The 23,284-nt window shown below is 43.4% G+C and overlaps 1 protein-coding gene across 20 annotated transcripts in view; it reads left to right on the top strand.

Annotated features, from left to right (window-relative positions):
• Epb41l2 (erythrocyte membrane protein band 4.1 like 2) overlaps positions 1 to 23,284 on the top strand; it is a 144,067-nt gene that overhangs the window by 1,111 nt on the left and 119,672 nt on the right. The gene's annotated exons all lie outside the window — the stretch shown is intronic.

Below are 23,284 nucleotides of genomic sequence, written 5' to 3'. Positions count from 1 at the left end.
CTTGAACTAACTTGCGTGTGAAATGTCTGGATGTGCAAGGGCGTTATGTTTTTGTTGATGTGACTAGCTAAAAAAGAAAAAGAAAAAGAAAACAAAAACTGACACAGTTTTCTCCATTCATTTGTCTTCAGCCCTTTATCCGTTTTTTGTATTCTTCTGTGGGAGTACATTACCTCTGTGTTCCTTACTGGCGTATAACACAGCATTCGCAGCATTTTAGCCTACCCTGTCAGACATCCCCGTGGATTTGAGGGAAAGTCGATCCGTTTCCTGCCTGTGGGAGATGATGTTTAGGAATTCTCAATATTTGTACAGGTTTCCCTCTCTGCTATTCGGTTTGTGTGCAGGCTCCTGCTAGGAGAAGCCATTGGTGGGGCTGCCTTGCAGTGGAATCCTGGGTCTTGGAGAGCACCAGCAATCCTCTCCTCAGGCTGTTGGTGTGACATAACTTTTAGAGAGAGAGGCTGTGCCACCTCTCTGGGCTAGGGTGATCATTTCTACAGTTTGGTGTGAGAGCCACCATCAAACCTCAGGTGTGTGCTCTTTGTAGCCTGTTGGCGAAGTGGAGGAGTAGCGATGGCAGAGAGTAATCGTGTGGATTTTGCCTAATTTTATCTATCTATCCTGTCTTACTTCTCAGCAGAATTCCCACTGAAGTCAGTAGTAGTTTTGTGTGCAAACTGCCTGCTGAGAACAGGAGGCGGCCCATTAATAGGAGAGGACGGTTTCTCTTCTTTTATTATTTATTTATTTATTTATTTTTTTTTTTTTGAGACAGGGTTTCTCTGTGTAGCCTTGGCCATCCTGGACTCACTTTGTAGACCACGCTGGCCTCGAACTCACAGCAATCCGCCTGCCTCTGCCTCCCGAGTGCTGGGATTAAAGGTGTGCGCCATCACCCCCGGCTGGTTTCTCTTCTTTTAAAACATCCCTCTTTTGAGAAAGACCTAGTCCTAACAGTTCTTCAATCATTTACTTCTAGTAAAAGCAGGGCACAGTGTACAAAGCCACCAGCCCTCGTGGCTACACAGAGAAGCAGGGCACTATTTAACATTACTCATCTTCATAGATTTTCAGTGGCATGTTCAGCGTTTTGTGTAAGAAATGTAAACTGGTGTGGGTTGTTTCCCAGTAATTGGTTACGGATATTCAGAAATCTGATTTTTTTTTTTTTTTTTTTAGGTCCAATTAGAAAGAAGCCTATTTGAGCTTTAGGGGAAGCATGTGAATGGAGGCCCGCCATGCACCCCAAAATAAGTGCAGATAGAAAAATAAGGGAACTCAGAAGACTTGCTGTGCTTTGAGACATGGGCTTAGGACATTTTGCTCATGTTATGGGAGTCTGGTCCTGAGAGACCCATCTTTAGGCTTGTGAGGACTCAAGGGTCTAGCTTAGCTTTGCTGACCTGAGCTGGCGAGCCTGGTGTCTTCTACTTTGTAGTATAATGTTCTTGTGGTCTGCCCTTTTCAAATTACCAGTTCTAAAGAATTGAGTTTAGAAAACCTAACCAGTGACCAGAATGTAAAAAATAGATTCTTGAAAAAAAAAAAAAAAATCAGAGCCATGTCCACGTGGGCTACCCAACCACACACTTTCAACTAAAAATACTTAGGAAGATGAGAAAGCAGTCTTCAACCAAAATATTTATTGGTGAAATTTCTCTGTAACTAGCAATTCCAAGTAGTTAAGCTTAGCATTTAGTTCTGCCCCGAGCCACCACTCCACAGTGCTGTGGCTAGTGACCTGGAAAAGCTGCCATTTTATTGAGGAATGTGGGCTTCATATTTTATATAGTGGGAGGTTTGATTTTCGTTTCTGTTTCCACAGTAGAGCATGGGCCTTTTCTCTACTTGAACTGAGATAGATGTGGGTAGACATTATTTAGAGGATGAATTGCTGGCTGTTATTTTAAACAAGGCAGCAGAAGTTTCTAGAGATCGATAACACCAGTTGGCATGGTGCCTTTCTGAAGTCTGTATTGTTTATTGGAGAAAACAAAGGAGACATGCCTATCTCCTCCACCCCACCTTTATTTAGAAACATTTCCAAAGGACTTACTTGGTTTTCTTTTTTTTTTTTTTTTTTGCCTTCCCTCCCCCCAAGATTGGAGTTGCTGTACCTCTAACCACTGGGTATTCTTACAGATTTAAATGCCTCAAGTAAATATTTATTCTGGCTCCCATAGCCAGCGAATACTAGCGGAAACCCTAATTTACTGTTCTTTTATAGAATCTTGGAATCTCAGGGCTAAACTTTTAGCAGTCAGCAAATCTACTCTTAGCCCTGTCCCCTGTCATCTCCTCCACGCACAAACATTTCTAGCTTCTTTGGAAGACCTGAATAAATAGGGGGTTTGTGCACCGTTCCTTCACTGAGTGTAGACAGAGCATCCTTTGGGAGTGCCGTGTTTTGGCATGAACCAGTAACTTGATATTTATAAGATTTCTATCATTCGTCTGTCTGGGCAGCATCCCAGACTAAAATCTAAGATGGAATGGGTGCTGTGTGTTAGCCACTACAGCACCTTGTAGTAGTGTAGTTGCTTAGAGTTTCGAGAAAGCCAGAAAGAAAATAAATAATCTATTTCTAATATATCTAGAAAAAATTGGTAAAACTTTTTATGGGGTAATTTTTCTATAAAGTATGTATATTTTATATGAGATAGGAGTACACACATGTATAACATATTTTACATATATTTGATAGATGGGGACTTTCATATTATACACAGCAGTTGAAAAATTCACTGAACCTTTTTTCTTTGGTATATTTTTTAAAGGTTTATTTTAGTCTATGTGTGTGATTATTTTGCCTACATGCATGTATGTGCACCACATGGGTGCCCGCTATTCACCCAGGCCAACAGAGTGTGCCTGCTTCTGTTTGAGCTGGAGATACGGGCAGTTGTAAGCCCTGTGGCTGCTAGAAATCAAACCTGGATCCTCTGCAAGAGCAGCAAGTGCTCTTGATTGCTGAGCCATCTTTTCCAGCCTTCTTGAGCCTATTAAAAACAAAACAAAACAAAAAAACAGTTGCCACTGATATGGTGGTGCACGCCTTTAACCCCAGCACCAGGGGAGGGAGAGGCAGGCAGATTTCTGTGAGTTCAAGGGCAGCCTGGTCTACATATTGAGTTCCAGGACAGCCAGGCCTATATAGAAAGACCCTGTCTTAAAACAAACAAATAAACAAAACAACAACAATACTCAGGGTCTCATACAGTTTAGGATGGAATTGAACCTACTATGAGCGCAAGGTTGGTTTTGAACTTTTGGTCCTATTGTCTGGGTCTTGTAAATGCTGGGATTCCGGTTGTGTGCCTAGAAAGCTTCATAGAGATTGGTTATAGCTTATGTAGAAACATCATGTAAAGAGTAAAGAAGACGTGCTTTAAAAAGCGCTGGACACAGTTCCCCCTTGTTTTTATGACCTCTTTGGATCTGTGTAGGTTTGTTAGGTGGGTGCTTTCCATGTTTAGAATGAAAAATCATCTATACACCCCTTTCTTGGTTTGAGGGATAGCATTTATTATAAATAGACTTTTTCTGAAAAACAAGATGTTTTCTGAATTTCCCTTTTTCAGGTCCTCTCAGATACTAAATTAGATCTTTATAGTCTACCAGTTTGTTCATATTCTTCTGTTTTTTCCCCCTACAAAATAGAAATGGAGTTAATTTAATGCTCTCAGTGCCATTAAGTATGTTTCTTTCAGATAACTGATTTTATTTTTCATTTTAGCACATTTCTTATTTAGCGTCCTGTAAGGTGGCTTAAAAATGGTTATAGATCTAGTTATCAACCATCTAGTCATGTTTTTCAAACCCTTAAATTGGGTCTCCAGGTGTCTGTCACTGAACCCATCAGTGTCGGAGCAGCCAAACTGTGTTCACTCATTAGTTTTAGACCCACTGACCTTCAACTAGTGTGCGTACACATCTCAGTAGTGAAGACATTCAAGTGTAACGTGTTTTGCCACCGTTCTTTGTCCCTCTCCTCTTATCCAAAGAGGCTACTTAGGAACACCTCCCCACCCCATACATAGCTCCGCCCGCCCCTGTCAGCCCAGACTTGGTCAGAAGGAAGCTTAGACATGATTTAATTCACACTCTTGACTTGAGGATGGAGAGGGTAGTGAGAATGGGGTGGTTGGGGTATGCCTCAGACTTCAGTAAGTCATGTGCTTATGTGTGTGAGTCATGTTTGAGTGAGTGAGTGCATGAAGAGGTTGAGAGGTGAGGGAGACACAAAGACAAAATATGCATAGGAGATTATTTGGTGGGATCTGAAAAAGTTTCAAATTGCCAAGCTAATTCAGCTCTTACTTTTTAAGTAGTAATTGTTACTGTGTGAGACAAGGTTTTGTGTGGATGAGGCAGACCTTAAACTTGGTGTGTAGTAGCGGGGGACCTGGCATGCTCAGCTCATTTGCTGCTGGGATTGACCTAGGGTGGGCACTGTACAGCCGAGCTACACCCCAGACCTAGTTCTTAACGTTTTTAAAAAGAGTTTAAACAACCAGCAAAACACTCACTATGATGCTTATTTCAACAAGCTTACTTCAACTACGGGGAAAAGGAGTTGTAACAGCATATGCACACACTATACCCAGGGTCCGTTGCCTTGGCAACACCACAGAGAGTCTACATTCTCCCTGTGCTATTGAACCCAGATCCCAAGAGCTTTACCACAAGCATGGTCACATTTGTTTGAGGTTAGGAAATCAAAGTCTTCAGAGACAGTCTGTTATATGTCTTTTGTTATAGTCTTGTACTTTGTCACCTTTTTTCCTTCCCCTGCCTGATTGTACTTACTTCCTTTCCACTGACTTCTTTAGTCAACCCCCTTTGTGTTGTTGTCAGGGTGAAACTGAATTCTGATATCCAGTCTTAGCCACGTGTGTCCTTACCTGTGGTTTAATGACTGCTCTTGTTTCCTTACACATTTCTGCTGGTAGTCACCAAGAAGATCATGCTGCCACTCTCCCAGGGGCTTTGGGTGAAATATTTTATAATGCTGTTTCTTTAATGGCCTGCCCCTCTCTCCTTCCCTCCCCCCTTTCTGTGTGTGTGTATAAAAAGTCATGCCTATTTCATAGAGTGATATGAGAATTAAATGAGCAGTGTTTATAAAATGCTTCACAGGGTGTCTGGCTATGAGAATTGTTAGGCAGGGAAAGACCCAGCGAGGTGCTTATTATAGTAAGCACATTTCCAGCTGTTATCAGGAACCAGTTGTCTGTGTGGGAGTAGAGTCTGATATGAGGCTGGGATTTCTTATGGCTGAAATACCTTTTTAAAACTTTAAGACAGTATATTTAGAAAATTTGAACTTGTACAAAACTTTTGACTTGACCTTGCCTATCTAGTACATTGCCTCGTGTGAAATACACCTGCAGACATCTGTTCATTCGCCCAGTAAAGTGTTTGACTTTAAACTATCTGCCAATGTCATGAAACCAGAAATCTAACAGATACTTTAATTTTGGTTGGGAACATTGGAGGCTGGTGGCAACTCTGGGTCCCCGCAGTTCTGTCGGAAGGACTGTCAGCCAGGCAGAGCTTTCGTTTTTTACCATAACCCTTTCTTGTCTCAGTTTCCCCCATTTCCTTTCCATGTTACCTCTAGACCAGTGCTTCTCAACCCTCCTAATAACTGCGACCCTTTAATACAGCTCCTCGTGTTATAGTGACCCCCACCATAAAATTACTGCATTGCTGCTGCTTAACTGTAGTTTAGCTTCGGTTATGAATGGTGATGCCGATGTCTGATATGCAGGACCTGGCACTTGTGCCCCACAGGCTGAGGAACTTTTCCCTACACCATTTCATTTGCGTTGGGTGAACTGACTACTGAGTTTAGCCTCCATTTATTAAATAGCAGTTGAAAGGCGAGGACCACACCGGGTGGTGGTGGTGCACGCCTTTAATCCCAGCACTTGGGAGGCAGAGGCAGGTGGATCTCTATGAGTTTGAGGCCAGCCTGGTCTACAAAGTGAGTCCAGAACAGCCAAGGCTGCCTCGAAAAAACAAACAGACAAAACAACAGAAGAAAAAAAGAAAGAAAGGCGAGGAGCACCTGGGTCTGTGTGCCCTCCAAGCAAGTGTGGCTGGACGTAGGGCTTTCCTTTCTCTTGGGCCAGCGGTCAGCTCTTGCCTCTCCCTCTATGAAGCATTACTTTCAGGTCACCATCAAGGTCATGGGTAATTAATGCCCAGTGTGCAGTAAGCTGTAGTAACTTACGGATGTGTTCCCTTCTGGTCTGTTCCAGACTTCCTCATTTATGTTAAACAATTCTCTAAAGCCCCCCCCCCCCTTTTCTTGAGGCATAATTTCTCTGTGTAGCCTTGGCTGATGTGGGCTCACTTCGTAGACCAGGCTGGCCTTGAACTCTCGGAGATCCTCCTGCCTCTGCCTCCCTGAGTGCTGGGATTAAAGGTGTGCACCACCACGACCGGCTCATTCTCTAAAGTTTAGTTTAAGACTTGCGTAGCCCACAGCTGGTCCTGATTTATTTATAGTAGTTGGCATTTTAAAGTGACTTTTTTTTTTTTTTTTTTTTTTTTTTTGTCTCCTTTCTGTCTCATTAAGATCAGCTCATCAGTTCAGACTCAGAAACTGCAAAACACTTCCACTTGAGGTCCTAAGGTGTGAGCATGGCGCACTGAGTAGCATGTGTGCCATGCTGAGTACTACTTGGAGCTGTGTGATTCTTACTTAGGTTTGATTGAACCCTGGGCCACATGCTCATCCAGTGTGCCACAGAGCGCCAGCCCATATTCAAGTACAGAACGGCCTTCATCTTGCCCTTCATGTAATGCTCCTCACCTTCTTTCCAACACCAGCAAAGTGTCCCAGAGTATGAAATGTGAGTCAAGTGTGGACTTCTCCCTTTCCCAGCCATTTTTTTCTCTCATGTGGTTTTATACTTTTTGTTATTTAACTACAGTGGAAGTGTCACATCCTAGAGTATGTTCACATGGTTTTGACAGTCAGGCATGATTTAGGAATACAAGGGAACCAGGAGACAGACCAGTGCCCTAACTCTGTGTGACAGCTTTCAGATCCCAGAGGCCACTACTGTCAATACTTCTGGCTTTGTTTTCTCGTGTTTGGTCTCTAAGAAACACAGTTTTCATGTTTCTTGACTTGAAAAAATGATGAAATACTTTTCATTTTATTATTTGTTAAAGTCTGTGTATTTTCTTAAGGGAACAGGACTTGCTGGGAATCAAGAGCTTGGCTTCACAGACATTTCACAGCCACTGTCTGGGTCTCTCTGCTCAGGCGGATGTCTTTCTGTGCATGAATGGTTATTTCAGTGGATGTTTCAGTGTGGGAACAACACTTGAGAAGCCTCTGCGATCTTGCTGATGTCTGTCCACTCCAGTTTCAAGTACATACAAATAATATACCTATTTTTATTTTGATTAGAGTTAGCTTGTTTTAATCTCGTCTCATACACACCCACACCCTCTTTTTCTGTTCGTTAATGGAGAAAGATGAGCCATATAGAGTGTTTTGATTTTACTTGTAAAAATACTTGGATCATTCACATTGTTTTGCTTTTGTCTCATTGTTTGGTTTTCTTGGTATTAGCCTTTAGAACAGCTATGCTGGAAGCTACAAAATTCCTACAGTTAGCCTCAGGCATAAAGCAGTTTCTCAGTGTGTGTGTGTGTGTGTGTGTAAGCAGAGGTCAGCCTTGGGTGTTCTCAGGCGTTGTGGTCCACTTTGTGGACAGAGTCTCTCTCTTTGTCCTGAGCTTGCGCATTAGACCAGACTGACCAGGGAGCTTTAGCGAGCCACCTGTCTCGCCGTGCTGGGATAGTAAGTAGGTGTCACCAGGTCTGGATTTTTGTGTGGGTGCTGGGAATTGAACATAGATCCTCAGGCTTGTGCAGCAAGCACTTTACTGATTCCCCCTCAGTCCCCTCCCCTATCCTCTCTGGTCCTGCTGTTATCATGGACTTTTTATTTCTGGAACCTCTGAATAGCTAACTGTAGTTTGAGAATTTTTAACCACCTTTTCTTCCTGGGTTCTGTGTCTCCTGTGCTCTGTATCAGTCTTTTGATGTAACTCTGATTTCACATGAACTCAGCTAACTGTTGTTCCAGAGAGTGTAAGTGGGAGTCAGTTTAAGCCTCCCATTCTCAGTTGATGGTTTTGCAGTCTGGCTGGTACAGGATTCTGAGTTAGCGCTGACTGCCCCTCAGAGTGTCAAGGCATATTTTGCAGCCTCAGAGATCTGTATTTAGCTCCCTGTCTGATGTCAGGCTGCTCAGATCCCTGGTGTTGCAAACCTAAGGTGCTTAGTTCAGCCATCAGTTCTTTTTGGGTCCATCAAAGCAGAGTCAGATGCTTTGAAATCTGCTCTCCTCTCCACTTCCTACACTCTGTGCATCACTTCTTCTGCCCTTTCCACCATTTGTTTTGTTTTGAGACCAGATCTTAGCCCAGGCTAGCCCCGAACTCTCTCTCAGTAGTTCTGCTTCAAGCTCCTAAGACTAAAGGTGTGCACTGCCCAACCCTGAGCTTCTCTTGTTTGTTAGGTTTGTTTTGTTTTCTTCCTGTTAGGTTGCTCAGGAGGGAAGTAGAGATTAATCTATGTCCAGTTGTCTGGATTTAGGGTTTTATGTTGATTAAAAATAAAATTCACAGCATTATTGTGGTACTTAACGTACTTACTGCAGCCATAATAAAACTACTTCTTTTTCTATTCCATATACTGACTTCAGTTATGTGTAAGAGCAGATAGAAAAACCAAGTAACTTGAGCCAGTAGAAGAGTGAGTGACCGACTGAACAGAAGAGCTCTTCCTTGGAAGAGGCCAGGAAGCTTGTTATTTGTACCACACAGATATGTTTCCTGTGTTGGTCAAGGATTAGTTCAATATAAGCTTAAGTGTTATATAGCATAGGTAAATTTAATGAAACACAATGGCAACAGATTTAATGAAAATGTACCTTTCAGAAATGAGAGCCTTTGCCGGGCGTGGTGGTGCACGCCCTTGGTCCTAGCACTCAGGAGGCAGAGGCAGGCAGGTCGCTGTGAGTTTGAGGCCAGCCAGGTCTACAGAATGAGTCCAGGACAGCCAATGCTACACAGAGAAATCTTGTCTTGAAAACAAACAACAAAAAGACAAAGCAAAAAGAAATGATATTCAATTATTAAGATGCCTGCCTTTAAACTGACACGAAGTACCATATATAACTATTATTTGGGGACTAGAATAATTGGACTGTCAAGTGAAAATCTTCATTGCTGGGTAAGGTGTAAGTAACAGTAGGTTCTATGGTAATGTGAATATGGATGTTAAGGGTTTTTGTGGATGGGTTTTGTGGATGGTGAGATACAAAAGGGCTTGTGCGTACAGTTGGAGGGTAGGGATGGCTGCACTATCTAGAGTGAGGTAATGGCTGTGGGGGGTGTGTGCTTCATGTTAGGTTGCCCAGTTGGTTTCAGAGGCTTAGAAATTCAAATGCTGTATACTTTTCTGAGAAGATATTGCAGCTGTTAGATAGACCAGTGTCTCCCTGAAATGCAGCAGTGTGCTAAGTGACTGAGGTGTGACCCAGGAGAATCTTCTTAAGCCTTGGTTGGATTGGCACATGCAGATGTGTACCAGAAACTACACAGCCATCTCCATCTCTTACTTCAGCTCTATTACTTAGCCTAAATGTGGATGTACAGACATTAAATAGTTAATGCAGGATTTAGAGAAATTATAAAATAGGTGCACAGATTTGTATCTATTACTGGAGTTAGAAATACACTGCAGGCTGCGCTTAACCCATCCATAGAACAGTTGACTAGTGAAGCCCTTGGTTCTGCTCAGAAAAAAAAAAAAAAAAAAAAAAAGAAAGAAAGAAAAAGAAAAAAGGAGGCAGGTCATGGAGATACATGCTGATGATTCCATTTGGAAGCAGAAGTCAGGTCAAGGTCATCTTGTGCTTCATAGTGTGCTGTAGGCTAGATTTGGCTACATGAGACCTCACTTCAAATAAAAACGAAACCCTTTAAAAAAAAATCACACGGGGTAGGTTTCAAGAAAGATTTCTTTGGCCATACTTCTATACAGTCTTTTTCTTTTGGTAACAGTGTAGAGTTGTCTATGGACTCTGGCAGAATTCTGCTCCCCTTAGCTCCTTTCCCACAGGGTCTCCTTATGCAGCTTAGGTCTCCTGACTTGCTCTTCTGGTCCTGGAGTTATAGGTGCACCTACATGCTGCTTTTATTCCTTTAAAAAATATCTATTACTTTTAAAGATTATTTTTTTCCAGGAGAAATCTTTAGAACATTTTGTGATTTGACTTTTAAGATTTTTTTTAATTAAAAAAATTTTTTTTTTTAAGTTCTGTTCAGTAGATCTCACAGGTAAGAAAAGCCAGCCCGTAAGAGGTTAAATGGAATTCACTTAGCAGTTGAGCAGGCATGGCCAGTCTCCTGTGTTCAGAGTTGTTTCTTCTCCATTGTACTCTTTGGCTGTTCATAAAGTAGCTAATTGGAGTTTTCTTGGACACCCAGGAAGCCTGCCAAGTTTTGTAGCTAAAGGGATGTCGTGTAGCTTTTATATATTTGCATCATGAACCCTGAAGGTAGACAGACCAAGGGCTTCCAAAAATAGCTCCATAAATGTGTCAAGGTTTTGAAATACTACTGAAAAAACAAGGAAGTCGTCTAGTCCTGTGGGGGTTATTGGAAAATGATGCCAAATGCTTTCAGAAGTGTTTGAAAGGCAGATGTGGCCTTGGTTGTATCTAGACAGTGCGTGTAGTCAGCCGGGGCTTGGGAGCCTACATTTATTCTGATAATCCTTTCCTTCTTCCTGGCGCTCTCCGCGTAATTGCTCCTGCAGCAGAAAGAAAAGCAGCTAAATGAACATCTTCCTGGAAAAGTTTCTTTTAATTCACTTCTCTTAATGAAGAAAAGAAAAACTTTCTCACTCTAAAGTAGATAAAAATTATATGCAGGAAAACATGAGGAGCCAAGTAATGACTTGAGCCTCTCTAAAAAAGAAATCAAGATTTCCCTATGCACTTGAAGCCAGAACTGCTTTTGGATCATGGCCATTAAAATCAACATCAGTAAAGCTCACGTCTTAATTTTCCTAATGCCATGCGTGTCTGTTTTAAATTAGGCACGCATGGGAATGTGAAAGCCCTGGTTTCTCCCTGAGCGCCCCCACCTTGAAACAGGAAACAGGAAGCAGGATGAGGTCTGTGGAGGGCATCCGTAACTTCTGCAGCCCTGAAAAGACTGTCGATTGTGCATGTGCCGTGCAGATGTGGCGTCTGCCTGCACGGTGCCAGTTCGCTTTCATCTTGGGTGCTATGAACTGAAGTTAAAAGACTTGAGGGTGGAGTCCAGACCATCCTGTAAATTGTGACCTGTGTGTTAAGTGCTCTGTGCAGCACACTGGACAGCAGCAGAAGATGGCTCAGTTTTTAAGGACTCTTTCCTTTGTATATGTGTTTGTAATTTATTGAAGCCATTGTGTGTGTGTATGTATCCGGTGTTATTTTTTATTTTGTAAGTTCCCACCATGCCATTATCAGTTACGGAAAAGTGAAGTCTTTTACTGAGACAGAGTCTCATATCATGTAGGTTGGTTTCTGGCTGAGGCTGGCTTTGAACCCCCTGTTCTGTTCTTACTTCTCCAGTGCTGGGATTTAAGCCATGGGCCGACATGCCCTGCTGCTTCCTTTTTGTGCGTTGGGAAGTCTATAGTGTGTTCCTAAGTAGAGAGAGCAGTAAGAGAGAGCCCATGTGCCCTCATGGCTTCAGCAGTTAGCAGCGCTGGCCTGGAAAGTGTTTGCTGTATGTCTTCTCTACTCCTTGACTCTCACCACAGCGCACCCATCGTATTCTGAAGCAAATCCTAAACATCATATAGTTTCTTGTGTTAGCAGTGTGGGAGCGCTGTTCTGCACTGTAGTATGTCTGAGGTCCGTGTGCATAACTGATTCTTTTTTGAGTAAGTAGTTCATTTAGAACATATGTACTTGCCATGTGTTTGAAATAAATATCTGAGTATTATGCTTGTCACTGAAAGCAGGTTTGTCTGAGTATAGTGTTGTGCATGTGTCAGCCAGCACTAGCGAAGATACGCCACAGCACACAAGTAAACTGTGACAGACATTCTGAATGATCACTGAGACGGAGCTGAGAGATCTAATTGTCGTGCATTTTTCTCTTTGAGACAGGGTTTCTATGCAGCTTTGGCTGGCCTGGAATTGCTGTGTAGATTAGGCAGGCCTCACGGTCACTGAGATCCTCTCGCTTCTGCCTCACGAGTGCTGGGATCAAGTGTGCACTGCTGTTCCTGGCTTTTAGTGTATTCTTAGGATGATGTTTATATATATATATATATTTAAATTTTTCATTGTGACCTTTCGTGTAAATATATCATCCTACTTTGTTTTTATCTCCACTCCCTTTGTCTTCCAGCTTAGACAGTGATTAGCTGCTTCCACTGTGAAATGTCATAGATATTTTTATTGAAGCACCTTAATCACATATTGTCTTTAAATATATCATGTATCCTGGCCTTACTACCTTCCTCACATCCTTACCCTGACCTGGCCCTTTCTTTTTCTCGAATAGTTTCCCTTTTACCTTTATGTTGCACACCCGAACGTGTGTGTGTGTGTGTGTGTGTGTGTGTGTGTGTGTGTTTGTGTGTGATATCATAACCCATGTTCATAGAGAAACAGGACAAACACCTCTGTCCCTTCCTCCCTGACCCTCTCTTGTCCCGCCCCTGCATCTGAATGGAATGTGAGTTCCCTTTGGAATATTGATGAGTCATAAAGACCTGGTGAAGGCAGTTGAAGGCAGCAGTGGCTGCTGAGAACCTGTGTCTTCAGTGCAGGCCTTGGCAGATGAGTTAGGAACATAGCAGTGGTTGGCCAGCGCTGCAGACTTTCACAGGAGTTTGTCCTGAGTGTTTAGAGTTTTCACAGGACAGGTAATTACATGCTGTTTCCGGCTGCTTTCTTCTGAAAGAAGAACGTAGAGAGTGAGTGTAGCCCATGTGCCAGTCTCAGGGCACTGATTACTGAGGCCAGTGCAGGGGACAAACGTTGCTTCTAGCGTCTGGTCTCTCTTCGGTGCCTCAGATGTGGTGAAGGTAGTCCTGGTTTATGTACTTGTGACCCATTAATTTTTGGTAAAATACTTGATAAAGTTTTCATGGTATCATAATAGCAACTTTGGAAAAATGGTTTAGTGGAAAGCAGTTTGGTGGTGGTTTCTGGAATCTTTAACATTGACTATCTCTTATGCAATATCATTTTCCCACTAATGGATCGATTATCTATCAACAATCTACCTACCTATCTGTCTTTCTGTCTATCTATCATCAATCTTTCTATCTATCATCAATGTACCTACCTGTCTTGTCTGTCTGTCTATCATCCATCTATATCTATCTATCTATCTATCTATCTATCTATCTATCTACCTACCTATCTATCTATCTATCTATCTACCTACCTACCTACCTATCTATCTATCTATCTAGTTTTTTGAGACACGGTTTCCTGGTGGAGCCCTGGTTGTCATGGAACTCACTATGTAGACCAGGCTGACCTTGAAATCAGAAGTCCAGCTGCCTCTGCCTCCTGAATGCTGGGGTTGAAGGTGTTCGCCTCCACCACATGCTCCCGCTAAATTTTCTATTTTAAATTTATTATTACAATTACTTTTGACATAAACTCTCGTCATGCGTCCCTGGAGCTTGCTGTGTAGACCATGTGGGTCTTGAAGTGACAGAGATGCCCTTGTCTTTCCTGTAGTGCTGAGGTTGCACCACCACGCCCAGGATTGACTGGTCTGTCTTTTAACTGATGCGTGACTGGCCTTCCAGTAGTGCTTGCCTAGCGTGTTGGGCTGTGTATGCGTCTCTGTCAGTGTTTGCCTGATGTTCTGGTGTTCTGTGTAGTCCTCAGCACTGCGGCACAGTGAGTGTGCTGGCATAGGCCTGCCATCCCACTGTTCAGGAGGCGGAGGCAGGAGGGTCGTGAGTTCTAGGCCAGACTGCGTGAGATTCTGTCTCATAACAACCTCAGAAAATTCCATAAGTATTGTACACATTTGTGAGTTTTTATGTGATACTTTGATACCTATGTATATTGTGTAATATTTGATTTGTGTTCACTATATCTCAAACATTTCTTTTTGATGAAACATTTCAATTCTGTTCTTTAAGCTTTTGAAAATAACCTGCAGTTACTGCTTCTTGGCTGTTGTGACTAGTGATTTTGTGTGTGTTTGTGTGTGGGTGTGTATGCATGTGCGCGCGCTACAGCATGTATGTGAAGGTCAGAGGACAGCTTTCAGGAGTCAGATTTCTCCTTCTACCATCCAGGCTGTAGGAGATTGACAGCAGTTTGTCAGGCTTGGCAGCAGGTGCCTGGACCTGCTGAGCCATCCCTGGTGGCCCACACATAGCAGTTTGAAATGCTGATTCAGTCTCCTATGGATTTGCAGATGTCTACAGGGAAACTTGAGAAGTGTGCATCGTCATATTTCAACATAGGTGGACAGCACAAACTTTGAAATGAGTTGTTGAGTGTCTCCAATTACACATTTCATGAAAACACTTCATTATAAAGTGAGAATGAGCCTGGATGAGTTCTGTTACCTTATTCTTCCCACCCTATTTCTTTCTTGGTTTAAAATTATTAATACCGTCATTATTACTGAGAGAGAGAGAGTGTGTGTGGACACTCAGGGTTACAACATGCATCTGAAGGTCGGAGGACAACTTTGTGGAGCCTTCTTGTTCGTTGGGTTCTGAGACGTTAGTGTGTATTGCCAGACTCTCATGGAAAGGGCTTTACTTACCCTCAGGGCCGCCTCACTTGCTCCCTCCCCCGCCCCCCGCTCCCGTTTTGGATAAGACTCTCTCTCTTAAATTCTTTAAAAAGACATGATTTTATTTTATGTGCATGGGTATTTTGCCTACATGCATAATTGCTACCCGTGGAAATCAGGAAGTGGCACCAGGTCCCTTGGAACTAGAAGTAGCCGCCATGTGGGTGCTGGCAATTGAACATGGGCCCTCTGGAAGAACAGCCGTTGCTCTCAACTGCTGAAACCACTTACAGTTCTTAAATCTATGTTAAGAAAGGAACGGTGTTTTTAGCTCATAGTTTAAGGTTGCAGTCACTATAGCAGCAGGGGCACTGCATCTTCGGAAAGCAGAGAGTGATGGATGCTTGTGCTCAGCTTGCTCACTCTGCATAACACAGTCTAGGATCCCAGCCCATGGGATGATGCTGCCACGCCTTGGCTCGGTCTGCTCACCTCTGTGAACTTCAGAGCTCCCTTTGTGCACTTGTTCATCTTTTAGTTGATTCCAGACCTTGTCAGGTTGACAGTCAGCAGTGAGCACATCAGTGCACGTCAAGTAGACAGTCAGCATCAACCACATCAGAACACGTCAGGGTGACAGCATCAACCACATCAGTGCATATCAGGTTGACAGCACCAACCGTTTCAGTGCATGCCAGGTTGACAGTCACCATCAACCATATCAGTGCATGTCAGGTTGATAGCACCAACCATATCAGTGCATGTCAGGTTGACGCATCAACCACATCAGAACATGTCAGGTAGACAGTCAGCAGTGAACACATCAGAACACGTCAGGTAGACAGTCAGAGGTGAGCACATCAGGTTGACAGCAGTGAGTACATCAGTGCACGTCAGGTACACAGTAGGCAGTGAGCACATCAGTGCACGTCAGGTAGGCAGTAGGCAGTGAGTACATCAGTGCATGTCAGGTAGACAGCAGTGAGCAAAAAAATGCTTCTGTAACTCTTAAGTGTTACACATGCTGACATTCAAAAGAATGAATGCAGCTAATATCTCATTGTGTCTTTGGTGTTAGTTATGGAGAAAAACATTTCTCTTTAACATTGCCAGTGTAGGTTTCCCAGTTCTTATTGGCCAGCTATATGTCAAGTGTCCAGCAATCCCAGCAAAGACAAATGAAGGTGCTTACCAGGCTGTGTTAGCTTGTGCTATGTCAACTTAACACAGGCTAAAGTCATTTGGGAATATGCCTCTACCAGATGAGCCTGTGGGCCAGCCTGTAGGGCATTTTCTAATTAGTGATTGATGTAGGAAAGCCAGCCCATTGAGGCACCTCTGGGAAGGTGGTCCTGGAAGTGTGTAAGAAAGCAGATGGAGGGGCTGGCGAGGTGCCTCAGTGGTTAAGAGCACTGTCTGCTCTTCCAGAGGTCCTGAGTTCAATTCCCAGCAACCACGTGGTGCCCCACAACCATCCACACTGGTATTTTATGCCCTCTTCTGGCATGCAGGTGTATTTGCAGATAGAGCACTCATATATGAAAATAAATAAATAAATCTTAAAAAAAAAAAAAAAAGAAAGAAAGAAAGCAGATGGAACAAACCAGCAAGTAGTGCTCTTCCATGATTTCTGTCTAGGTTCCTGCTCCAGGTTCCTTCCTAGAGGAGTCCCTGCCCAGACTGCCTTGGGTGATGGACTACATGCAGGTTGTAAGGTGGAGTAAAACTTTTTCACCCCAAGTTGATTGGGTGATGGCATTTTATCACAGCAGCAGAAACTCTAATTAAGATGGAAATTGGTACCAAGAGTGGGGTTTACTATGACAGACCTGACCATGTGTTTTTGGGAGGATTGTTATGGCAATTGAATTTTGGGCTACAAAAGCCATTGCGTGCTCAGAGCTCAGTGGAATGTTCTGTTGGAGCTTGGAGGGGACTGTTGAGTGCAGTGCAAAAAATAACAGTGTGATTTGCAGTCTCAGAAGGAAGAAAAGATGCCAGCAGGGCCATTTATGTGATATTTTGAATTAAGAATCTGTGGTTCTGGTGAGCTGGTGCCGAAGAATCAACTGTGATTAGCAAGAGACCAGCACAGTTGATGCTGATTAGTGGGGCCAATAAAGTAGCAGTGGTTAAAAAGAGACCAGCATCATTGAGGATCATAAGTCTGTGAGTATTTCCCACAGAAGCGTAGTGCGGAGGTGACCAAGAGTGCATCTCATAGCAGCAGCATAAGAGTCACCAGGCGCTGCTGGTTCTGAAGGCATGGAGATGTCATGGATAGCAGCTGATGCTTGCCACTGAGCACAGGGCGAGATTAGTGGCCTAATTTGTCAGCTCTGCTGGAAGTTAGACCTTTGAGACACTGCTTGAGCATCCTGAGAGCTGTGACTACAGATGTGCCACCATACCTGGCTTATGTTTGTACTGTGTGAATCAGAGTACACGCTAGATCCACATACTGGTTGGAATCATTCTCTTCAGTTTTCTTTAACGTACAGGCTCTGCTTCCTTACAGTCACCTGTTTGAAGGGACGGCTGCATTTTCTGAAGCATCCCCACAATTCTTGTGCTGCCATTCTCATCTTGGCTTCTCTGTTCCTTGTAGTTGGTAAGAATGAGCAGAAGTTTAGAAAAAAAAAAATCAGTTTCCAGTTCATTCTTTTCTCATTAATATTTTGTTTTAATTAGTTTCTTTAAATTTTTGAAGTTTATTATTGTTGTTGTTAATATGTATGAATGTTTTGCCTACATATATGTTTCTGTACCATGTACATGGTTGGTAACCCGGTTACAGCAGGTTGCTAGCTGCTGTGTGGGTGCTGAGGACCGAACCCAGGTCCTCTGAGAGTGACCTCTGATTCATTAAGTGGTCTCTCCAGGCCCATTTTTTCTCTTTTTTTTCCCCAACGTTTATTTTATGTGTATGGGTGTTTTGACTGCATGTGTGTCTGTTCATTACATGTGTGCAGTCAGTGACTGTGGAGGCCAGGAGATGGTGTTGAGTTCTCTGGGGCTGGAGTTAGACAGTTTTGAGCTACAGTGTGGGTGCTGTGAACAAAGCTGGGTCCTCTGGAAGAGCAGCCAGCCCTCTTGTGGGCCTTCTCCTCAGCCTTCTGGTTTTGTTGTTCCTTAGTATCATTCAGGGAGCATTCCAAGCCAACTGTAAGGATGCTGCGATGCCGTTTCTTCTGAAATCAGCCTAGCCCACATTTCCCGTAAAAACTGACAGATTTGAGAAGGTAAATCTCCTGCAGACAGCACAGACATGCAAATTACTCAAGAGTTTCCTGTCTAGCTTTGCTCTAAAAAGCAAAGGGAGAGCACAGTGCACAGTCTTGAGGACACTGGCGTGACTTCAGGTCTGTGAGATGCTCCAGGCACACCCCCCTGATTTTCTCACACCATGACAGAAATGGTCCAGTTTTGTTGCTTAAATTTCCCATCCACTAAGCAAGTGTCCTTAAGTACGTTTGTTTCTCCCTCTTTTTTCTTGGTAGTTGGAAGTAAAAGGATTAAATTGAGAAGATGACGAGTTAGAGAGTTATCTAGATGTGTAAGGAAATCAAATAAATGTCTGCAGTGAGTCTCTGAGGGACATTTGTATCCAGCCTTCTTCCCTCCCTCCCTTCCTCCCCCCTCCTTCCCTCCTTCCTTTCTTTTCATCCCTCCTCACCTTGTGTATTTTAGTGGGACTTTGCAGATACAGAAATAGATAGTAGTGGATGTCTGTGCCTTCACCCCACCCCCTTCTGTCTGATGCAGATGGGCGGGGTTACACTGCCTTCCATTGGATGGAGATGGGCGGGGTTACACTGCCTTCCATTGGATGGAGGTGGGCGGGGTTATACTGCCTTCCATTGGATGGAGATGGTCAGGGTTACACTGCCTTCCATTGCCATCTTTCCCTGCTCCAGTTGTTGTCAGACTTGTGGCACAGAGTGAGCCTTTTATCTCTGGTATTTTTTTTGCTAGTTCTGTCTAACGAATTTTGCTTGGTTCACAGCACTGTAACTGTATATCCTGAGATGGTATTTAAATGCTTTCAGTGAAAGGTTTACTTTCATGTCTGAGTGTTTTGCGTCCATGTAAAGTGTGCCTGTGGAAGGCAGAAGGTTCAGATCCCCTTGGATTTGAGATACAGGTGGCTGTGAGCTCCTGTTTCTGGTGCTGGGAACCCTTCTCTCCCCCCCACCCCCCCATCCTGTTCAAGAGCAGTGAGTGCTGTTCAGCTGAGCCAGCTCTGCAGCCCTGGTATTTACAGTTTTTGATCCCTTAAATTTATTTGCTTGCTCTTTGCTAAGTAGCTTTTCTTTATCAGTGTGGCAGGATATGGCTTTTCTTTATCAGTGGAAATGCAGGATACATGTTCAAGTTTCTCCTTTACTGCAGTTTGGAAGGGGGCTTAATGTCAGGCCTGTTTCTTTTTTCTGTGTTAATAGAAAAAGTTGTGGGCCTTAAATGTCCCTGAATGCGCATATGTAAAGATTTCTACAGCCTGTGGCATGTGAGAGGAGAGTGGGTGGTCAGGATATGAGACCCGGTTGAGGCGTGCTGGGATCTCAGCCCTTCTGTCTGCTCCTGGCTGCCTTGCTGGGCTTCGCTCTTCCCACCAGGATGATTTGTATTGCCCAAAGGCCTTGCCAAGCTGCCCACAATTCACCGTGGACTGAGACCTTTGACCCTGTGAGCTCAACTAGCCTTTTGTCCTTACTAGCAGCAGTGGGAAGCTAATGCAGTCTGTTTCTCTTTTGAGAATCTTCACTGATTTAAGGATTTTTCTCTGTTCAGTGGATTTCAAGGTGTTACACTCAGACATTTTTTTTCCTCTTGAACCAGGGTCTTGCTCTCTGCCCGATTGTACTGTGGTTAGCCAGTAGTTTTTTGTACCATGTTCACATTTTGAGTCCTTTCAAACTATCTCTGTCTTTTTTTACTGAACCCTATGAAATTTTGAGGAAAAAAGGAATGAGGTAATTTAAAGTTTTTTTTTTTTTTTTTTTTAGAATAGCATCCAATCTCCATTAGCTACAACACAAAATGATCTGTGATATAAAGAAAATTCCGTGAGATAAGAGAGCTGGTACTAAGTCACCAGCACTTAAGAAAGTGAAAGACGTATCCCAAGGCCTCTTTCTGTGTGGTTTATATCTTTTAACACTTAAAATGTTTTACTATTTAGTCATTATTGGAACAGAATATTTCCAGAGTTTGTGTATTGTTAGATTTTTGACTTAGATGTCATAATTTGTTCCATATCCTCTTAGCTTTCCAGGCCACAGATTCAATGTGTAGATGTGAGAGTTCCAACGTACTTCAGAGTCACAAAGTCCATCCTCAGAGGAAGCGAGGAGGAATTTGTATGCTAACCTCTGCCTTTTAGTTCATCCTAAAGCATAGCTCAGCATTCTCTCTGGATGCTAACCTTGTCGTGCAGGATTAATAGACTCTGGGAGTTTCCTGCAGACAGCTCTGTTTCCTCTGATTTGAGTGAACAGGTTGCATTAGGAGTGAAATGTATGAGCTTGTGAAGGTCTGGTCAGTAACTGAATGCAGCCTTCATGAGCGCATCACGTTTCCCAGCCGCTGGGGAAGAGAGGATCTGACATTTTAAAACCCAGGTTGGTTTATAAATTTCCTTTTCTTTTCCTACAGTACAGTTTGGTGCACATTGCATTCATCCTGTAAGCACATAGTTCTTTTTAGTTTTGTGGGTTTTCTTTTCCAGAGTAAACAGGGCATGGTTTACCCTTGTTCTCAGCATAGTAACCATCATGGCTGTCTTCTTAAGTATTAAACAGGAGGTTCCAGCTTCTAAATAACTTTGAACATGTACTACATGTTGGGCAGCAGTGCAGGCGATGCAGCTGCATAGAGCACACACTACATGTTGGGCAGCAGTGCAGGCGATGCAGCTGCATAGAGCACACACTACATGTTGGGCAGCAGTGCAGGCAATGCAGCTGCATAGAGCACACACTACATGTTGGGCAGCAGTGCAGGTGATGCAGCTGCATAGAGCACACACTACATGTTGGGCAGCAGTGCAGGCGATACAGCTGCATAGGGCACACACTACATGTTGGGCAGCAGTGCAGGCAATGCAGCTGCATAGAGCACACACTACATGTTGGGCAGCAGTGCAGGCGATGCAGCTGCATAGAGCACACACTACATGTTGTGGCAGCAGTGCAGGCGATGCAGCTGCATAGAGCACACACTACATGTTGGGCAGCAGTGCAGGCATGCAGCTGCATAGAGCACACACACATGTTGGGCAGCAGTGCAGGCAATGCAGCTGCATAGAGCACACACTACATGTTGGGCAGCAGTGCAGGTGATGCAGCTGCATAGAGCACACACTACATGTTGGGCAGCAGTGCAGGCGATACAGCTGCATAGAGCACACACTACATGTTGGGCAGCAGTGCAGGCGATGCAGCTGCATAGAGCACACGCTACATGTTGGGCAGCAGTGCAGGCGATGCAGCTGCATAGAGCACACGCTACATGTTGGGCAGCAGTGCAGGCGATGCAGCTGCATAGAGCACACGCTACATGTTGGGCAGCAGTGCAGGCGATGCAGCTGCATAGAGCACACGCTACATGTTGGGCAGCAGTGCAGGCGATACAGCTGCATAGAGCACACACTACATGTTGGGCAGCAGTGCAGGCGATACAGCTGCATAGAGCACACACTACATGTTGGGCAGCAGTGCAGGCGATGCAGCTGCATAGAGCACACACTACATGTTGGGCAGCAGTGCAGGCGATGCAGCTGCATAGAGCACACACTACATGTTGGGCAGCAGTGCAGGCGATGCAGCTGCATAGAGCACACACTACATGTTGGGCAGCAGTGCAGGCGATGCAGCTGCATAGAGCACACACTACATGTTGGGCAGCAGTGCAGGCGATGCAGCTGCATAGAGCACACACTACATGTTGGGCAGCAGTGCAGGCGATGCAGCTGCATAGCATACTAATACAAACCAAATGTTGCACTTTGAAAAGCCAGGTCTTTTTCAAGAGGAGAAAGTAGTGTAATGGAATTCTGTGTTTATTCTCCAGTGAGTTAAGTTTTAGAGTAAATAAAAAAGCCACACTGTATTTTAGTTGGAAATATTCCTCTTTATACTTTTAGGTTATGGCAGGTTTGAAAAATATAACATTATTTTTGTAACTATGGGAAATGTATTTTATAAAGAACCAACACTTAAACAACATTTAAGATTGCACACTCTGCAGAAACCGCATACTGTCATTTCTAGTAGATAAAGGTCTTCCATGACTGTTCCAGATGCGGCAACAGCTGGAATAATCTGATACTCGGTTATTCCGTTCACATCCATAATATCGATGAATTGTGAATGAGTGCAGTTTCAGCTGTGTAGCACTGGCCTTGCAAGGACGTGCTCTTTCTTATGTGCAAATACAAGTGTCTGTAGGGTGAATGGCAGCTGTTTTGCCCGTTATCACACAATGGATGTACGCCATCTTACAGAGGGTATTTATGGTAAAATGTCTTAAAACCCAATTAAGGTCAGTAAATTAAGAGTTAAAATAAAATGAGTATCTGCGTACACTGCTATAACTGTGGCCCAGCATACCTTTAGATGATACTCTGTTTATTTGATTGCTTTTTCAACTTTAATTTTTATACAAGAAATGCTTTTTTGGTAATGGCTCACAACCAAAAAATAAAAAGTATTTGTCGTACAAAAATAGTAAAGCAAACAAACATATAAGAAACCTGATTATTTCTAGTGTAACCATTATTCTTTGGAAATGCTTGCTGAAAGTTTTCTGTCTTATATCTTGAAATTTGTGTGTGTGTGTGTGTGTGTGTGTGTATTTGTGTGTACATATGTGTATGTGATGTGTGTGTGCAGGCACAGTTGTGGAGCCTTGGGTGTGTTCCTCAAGTATTTACCTTTTTTTTTTTTTTTAAATGAGACAGCCTCTCTCACTGTCGTGCAGGTTAGTCTGGCTCATTAGGAAGTTTTAGCAATATAGTATTTTCACCACCTCAGTGCAGAGATTATAAGTGGAAACCATGGCCGGCCTTTTCCCTTTAAAAATGTAGGTTCAGGAGATTGAACTCGGTTCGGCTCCTTAAGCAATGCAAACATTTTACTGGTGAGCTTCTCAGTCCTTTTAGTTTTTAAACTATAAAAACAAATAACATTTCGTAAAAAGGAAATTATTTTTATTAAGGCTGTGGAGGTTTATAATCTTAGCACTATAGGTACTGAGGCCTGAGGATTGCTGCAAGTTTGAGGTCAACCTGAACTACAGTGTGAGATGTTTAAAAAAAAAAATTAGGCCAGGCGGTGGTGGCACATGCCTTTAATCCCAGCACTCGGGAGGCAGAGGCAGGTGGATCGCTGTGAGTTTGAGGCCAGCCTGGTCTACAAAGTGAGTTCAGGACAGCCAAGGCTACACAGAGAAAAACCCTGTTTCAA

Source organism: Acomys russatus, chromosome 21 (genome assembly GCF_903995435.1).
Source record: "Acomys russatus chromosome 21, mAcoRus1.1, whole genome shotgun sequence".
Lineage (NCBI taxonomy): Eukaryota > Metazoa > Chordata > Mammalia > Rodentia > Muridae > Acomys > Acomys russatus.
Note: the sequence above shows the minus strand (reverse complement) of the source record. Positions and strands in the feature narration are given on the sequence as shown.